Source organism: Pan paniscus, chromosome 11 (assembly GCF_029289425.2).
Source record: "Pan paniscus chromosome 11, NHGRI_mPanPan1-v2.0_pri, whole genome shotgun sequence".
Lineage (NCBI taxonomy): Eukaryota > Metazoa > Chordata > Mammalia > Primates > Hominidae > Pan > Pan paniscus.
The window spans coordinates 48,998,022-49,004,021 of record NC_073260.2 but is presented as its reverse complement, the minus strand read 5'-3'; the positions used below and the strand labels follow the sequence as shown (position 1 = coordinate 49,004,021).

The 6,000-nt window shown below is 41.5% G+C and overlaps 1 long non-coding RNA gene across 2 annotated transcripts in view; it reads right to left on the bottom strand.

The window, feature by feature from the left end:
* Positions 1 to 268: 268 nt before the first annotated feature.
* Positions 269 to 6,000, bottom strand: part of LOC117981740 (uncharacterized) — a 121,369-nt gene continuing 115,637 nt past the window's right edge. For both annotated transcript variants that reach the window (XR_010109029.1, XR_008619672.1), the window contains one exon: positions 269 to 1,635. This is a non-coding gene — a long non-coding RNA (uncharacterized LOC117981740). The remainder of the gene's footprint in view (positions 1,636 to 6,000) is intronic.

The following is a 6,000-nucleotide window of genomic DNA, read 5'->3' as shown; positions in this document are numbered from 1 at the left end:
AGAAAAACGCAAATCAAAACCACAATGAGCTACCATCTCATGCCAGTTAGAATGGCGATCATTAAAAAGTCAGGAAACAACAGATGCTGGAGAGGATGTGGAGAAATAGGAATGCTTTTACACTGTTGGTGGGAGTGTAAATTAGTTCAATCATTGTAGAAGACAGGGTGGCAATTCCTCAAGGATCTAGAACCAGAAATAACATTTGATCCAGCCATCCCATTACTGAGTATATACCCAAAGGATTATAAATCATTCTACTATAAAGACACATGCATACTTTCTGTTTATTGCAGCACTGTTCACAATAGCAAAGACTTTGAACCAGCCCAAATGCCCATCAATGATAGACTGGATAAAGAAAATGTAGCACATATACACAATGGAATACTGTGCAGCCATAAAAAAGGATGAGTTCATGTCTTTGCAGGGACATGGACAAAGCTGGAAACAATAATTCTCAGCAAACTAACACAGGTACAAACACTGCATGTTCTCACTCATAAGTGGGAGTTCAACAATGCAAACACATGGACACAGACAGGGAGGGGAACATCACACACTGGGGCCTGTCAGGGAGTGGGGGCTAGGGGAGGGATAGCATTAGGAGAAATACCTAATGTAGATGATGGGTTGGTGGGTGCAGCATACCACCATGGCACGTGTATACCAATGCAACAAAACTGCACGTTCCGCACATGTATCCCAGAACGTAAAGCATAATAAAAATACATATTTTCTGAGTTAAAAGCAAAAAAATAGCTATTTACTAGAACTGTACAATAGGGTATGATTCTATATTTAGACACATACACCCTATGAATATTTTAACCATGAATTTATACAAGTGCATATACATTGGTATTATTGTAGGAAAGTATGAAAAATCCTCTTGAAAATGATCTAACAAAAAGGTTCTATTTCAGAATATTGTGGTTACAAACAATTTTCACTTTTTACATTTTTGTTTTTCAAAGGTGTGAATTTCTTCTGCAGTTAGACACAGATTATGACTAAAAAACAAGTGGCTTTTATGTAGATTCATAGTCAATATCATAGTCATTTATTTTAAAAAGCTGCCCAGGGCTTGTTAAGTTGCTGTCAAGATGAAGCACTAGGGGATCAGCATGTTCAGGTGAAAAGGTGCTGCTCAGGGAAGAGGTGAGAGGAGGCTGCAGGTGCTGTGTGCTGACTTACCTGAGCTAGCACAGATGCAGCACACGGCTCACACACTACCTCTTATGGCATTATCACTACCCAATCTGCCATTAGCGCATCCAATTAATGGTAATAGATTAAATTGTATAGCTCCCTCCACCACCACAATCTGCAACCAAAACCATCCAGGGGACATCCTAAGCTCTCAAAAGGATCTTTATGGGGAAGAGATTTGTTGAGGGCCAAGAGCTGAGCTCCATGCTTTTGAGGATGAGAATTCTGGGGTCCTGGGTGCCTTTTAAAGTGATCTGGGAGAGGTAGGCTCTGGGAGCGTATGTCCTGTTGGCATCACCAACTCCCAGCACTGTAAGGAGTCGCAGAACCAGAAGAAGGCCAGAGGAGAGACCTTGAAAGTGTGGGATCCCAAGCAGATATCTCAGGTATCCAAGTCCATCGGTGCTCTGGTAAGCCAGCTCTCTGCAATAAATAAAAATAAAAAGCACTCATTTGAAGAATTTGCCAGTTTTCATGATGTAATTTCTCCCACTATGGCCAACTTCAAGCTACTAATGTTTTTTTTTCTTTGTTTGTTTGTTTGTTTTTGATGGAGTCTTTCTCTGTCACCAGGCTAGAGTGCAGTGGCGCCATCTCTGCTCACTGCAACCTCCGCCTCCCGGGTTCAAGCGATTCTCCTGCCTCAGCCTCCTGAGTAGCTGGGATTACAGGCGTGGGCCATTGTACTCGACTAAGTTTTGTATTTTTAGTAGAGAGGGATTTTTTATTTATTTTTACTTATTTATTTATTTGATACGGAGTCTCGCCCTGTCACCCAGGCTGGAGTGCCGTGGCGCCATCTCCTCTCACTGCAACCTCCGCCTACCGGGTTCAAGTGATTCCCCTACCTCAGCCTCCCGAGTAGCTAGGACTACAGGTGCGTGCCACAATGCCTGGCTAATTTTTTGTATCTTAGTAGAGATGGGGGCTTCACCATGTTGGCCAGGATGGTCTCGATCCGTTGACCTTGTGATCCGCCTCCCTCTGCATCCCAAAGTGCTGGTATTACAGGTCTGAGCCACCGTGCCTGGCCTAGCTACTAGTGGTTTTATGAGAAGAAGGTGAAACTCCTTTAACATTAGCTTTAGCCAGCTGCTACAACCTGACAGCAGCACACACTGCCGAGCCCAGCACTGGCACAGCCACTCTCACTTTGTTTACAGTCTGGCAACTCCTATACAAACTGAAAAAATTGCAAATTGAAAAAATGACTAGGATCCCCATTAACCAGAGGCTAACAGGATTCAGATAAACATAAAATTCCTAACACTTTGCAACAAGTAATAGTTCACCTCTGTTTTCCACCCTCAAAATAATCAGCATTCATGTCTGTTTTGCAAATGGGTCTTGAGAAAGATCCCTTTCTTATACATGCATTATTCCAATCTTTGAATTCTAAATTCATCCTAAAATAAGTGGGATTGGTGACCAAAATGACATCCAATTCCAGTTCACTATCTGCCTGCAAACGTGTTCTTTTCATCAAAGCACAAAGGCACCAGAGTCTATTGTAAAATGGCATTGATATTATCTAATTCACAAGACTGTTGTAAAAATTCAGAAAGGTGATGCATGAATACAATTTGTAAAATATGAAGTACTCTTCAAATATTATTTAGAAATAATATTATTACATCATTTGCAGATGCAATCAATGGCTCAGGGATTTCTGTCTAACGAAGTCTTGGGGCAGTAGCAGCATATTGGGTGTGTGAAAGAGGAGAATTCTTCTCTTGACATCATATTTGCATAGCAGCTGCACTGTTTCCTCTTCATGATTTATTTGGAATGACTGGTGAGGTCTGATGGACACTGGTGGAGCTAAAATTCCCTAAGGCATTCTGTTGTACCATGCTGTGTTCAGAGTCCTTCATTAAGAAAAAGCAAACCAAACAAGAATAACAGAACAAACAAAACAGCAAACCCTTCTTATATAACAAATTATGCCTAAAAACCAAATACATATGTGTGTGTGGGGGGGGTATACACATGAGCAAATAAACACAAGCATATACATATACAAATATACATTTGCATATATATACATATATATATATACACACACACACACACATCAAGGAGCTGTCCTCTTAAAACAAATATGTTAGGGCAGAATCATAAATTATGTTCATTTTGAACACCAGAATCTCAGGAATCATTAATACTTAATAATCTATTCTGTAAAAATATCAAAAAGAATGAGAATGACTAGACTGAACCTATATTTTTAAATGAGAACTTGTAAATGCATTTTACTAAAATGATAAAAGCAGCATTAACATGTATAAATCAAATCATATATAATCTCTTTTGTTTTCCTGGGATTAATATTGTCTGCCTGAGGACTGAGCATAAAAATGAAGCACTTGAGCTAAATATGATCAGAAGAGATTTCCATCCCTATGCTACTCACATCCTCTGTGTTGAATGCCAAGAAGTGCCATGTTCATGCCCATGCGACCCTACAGTGTGCAGGAGACTTCATGATATCAATGCTCCCATGCCTATTCTAAGGTAGTCTTGGTAACTCTACCTGTGATTCCTTAAGGGCCATACTTATTTAAATATAGTCCTCAAAGTATTATTCTTTCCAAATTGCATGTAAAAATAGTTCTTAAAGTCTTATTCTTTCCATAGAGTTTCTTGTTCCTGGTTCACTACTGCACAAGTCCATTCAATCAGGACCACAGGAAATCTGACTTCCCAGTGTGCCCTGAAACACACTGCTCATGCTTATTTCCAGCCAGCATTAGCTCAGTTCTGTTTATTTCCCCTCAACAGCTTTCTAGACTATTCACTATCAGATATTTGCTCCATGTGGCTTAAGGATTTGTTCTGTGGTTGGAGAATCTCTCCTTTTGGCTTTCCTTCCTTCTGCTTTCCTGCACACCTAAATTAAAAAAAGGGAGAGAAGGAGCATGGAGAGATTGGATCTACTTCCAAGTAAGTGATCTGAAAGGACTTCCTCCTGGTACAGAGGTTATAGAACATAATGCTTCCTATATATGATTTGCAAGTATCCTTCCCAATCTCAGAAATGTATTGCTTATGCTTTCCCATGGTTCTCTGTGGGAGTCTCCAAACACCCTTCAGAGGACAGAAGACATTAAATCTTTAGCAGACATTTATAATTTAGCCCAATTAGCCTATCAGTTCTTCCCTTGTAATGGAGCATACTGAGCTAGCTGAGAAGAGGCTGAGCCAAAAATTCAGTCGCCAAGTTGAAAGCCACTTTTGCCATAATGCACACATGCCTTCCTAAAGTCACTAAGTGAAAGCTGCAGGGCAGATGGGAAAATGGGGTTATTGGCACAACACTCCATGACTGCCAGTGACACATAAAAAGACAGAAAGCTAATAACAATAGTAACACAGTTTTTCCATGCTATACAGTTAAGATGTACAAAAGCGTTATAGTACCCATGGCATCTCACCTTGAAAAAGACCTAACTAAGCCTTGCTTGTGGCTATGTTGCTCTTATGTCTTGTGTGCCAGAGGAAGAAAACAAAAGAGAGAGCAAGAAAGAACAGAGGATGGATAGAACTAGGACAGGAGGAAAGAGGGAAAATTAGAGTGGGCAGAGGGTGTGGACTACAGCCTGGAGCCACTGAGCAGTAATGAAGGGCTACTGGTGGCCCCGAGCTGCAAGGCCGGAGGTGCACAGTGCTCAGGGAGCCAGGGTGTGTTGGAAATGCAGGCAGGAGCCTTAGATTCCTGTTCAGTGCCAGTCAGCTGGTGTTTGTTTCTGGCATCTGTCTTGTAAATCACAGTAAAAGCAAATTCCAAGCCCACTTACACCCAGTTGTATACCTCATAGTTACCTAAATGTTACCTAACATGCCTAACCATGTGTACCTCACAGTCATATTTTGGTTAATGACAGACCATATATATGACAGTGGTCCCATAAGATTATAATACTGTATTTTTACTGTATCTATCTTTAGATATATTTAGATGCACAAATACTTCCCATTGTGTTACAGTTGCCTACAGTGTTTAGTACAGCAACATGCTTTGCAGGTTTGTAGCCTAGAAGCAAGAGGCTACATCATGTAGCCTACTTGTGTAGGAGGCTACACAATCTAGGTTTGTGTAAGTGCATTCTGCAATGGTCGCACAATGATGAAATCACCTAACGACACATGTCTCAGAACGTGTCTGCATCGTCAAGCGATGCATGACTGTACATCAGTCCCATTGGCACAAATTTGAGCTTTCATGGCAAGCACAGGTGACTTGGCAAACACTCTTTCCTTTGACCAGAACTTGAGTCAACCTTGTGAGTTCTTTCCAAGAGACTTGACCTTGGGCTTCCCTCTCTGTCTTGTTGAATCCAGTTTGATCAGGAATCCTGCGAAGTCAGTTCAATAAAGACACCTCACCCTTAGTATCTCACTACACTGTTGGTACCTGATCACCCTGGCCTGCCTTCAGCAAGAATCCCATTGAGTCGATGTAGCCAGAAACTTCTTACTCTTGGTGTTTTTCTACATCACTTCCCACCCCTTGACCCCACCCTGCTGCTTGGCTAAAACCCCCCTTGTCTTTGTTGAAGTTGGAGTTGAGTCCAATCTCTCCTCCACTGCACAACCGTGTTGCTGTGTTCCCCATCACTGTGGCCTGCTTGGATCAAGTCTGTCTTACCATCTCCAACAAGGGTTGGGAATAATTGTTTTCAAGGGACCGTATTTGAGAGATGAGCCCAGGAAGTTCTGAGAGGTGGGCAGAGTAGGAAGCCCAGACTTGCGGGGGGAAGTTAATGAGAAAGTTACATTTTAGGGCTG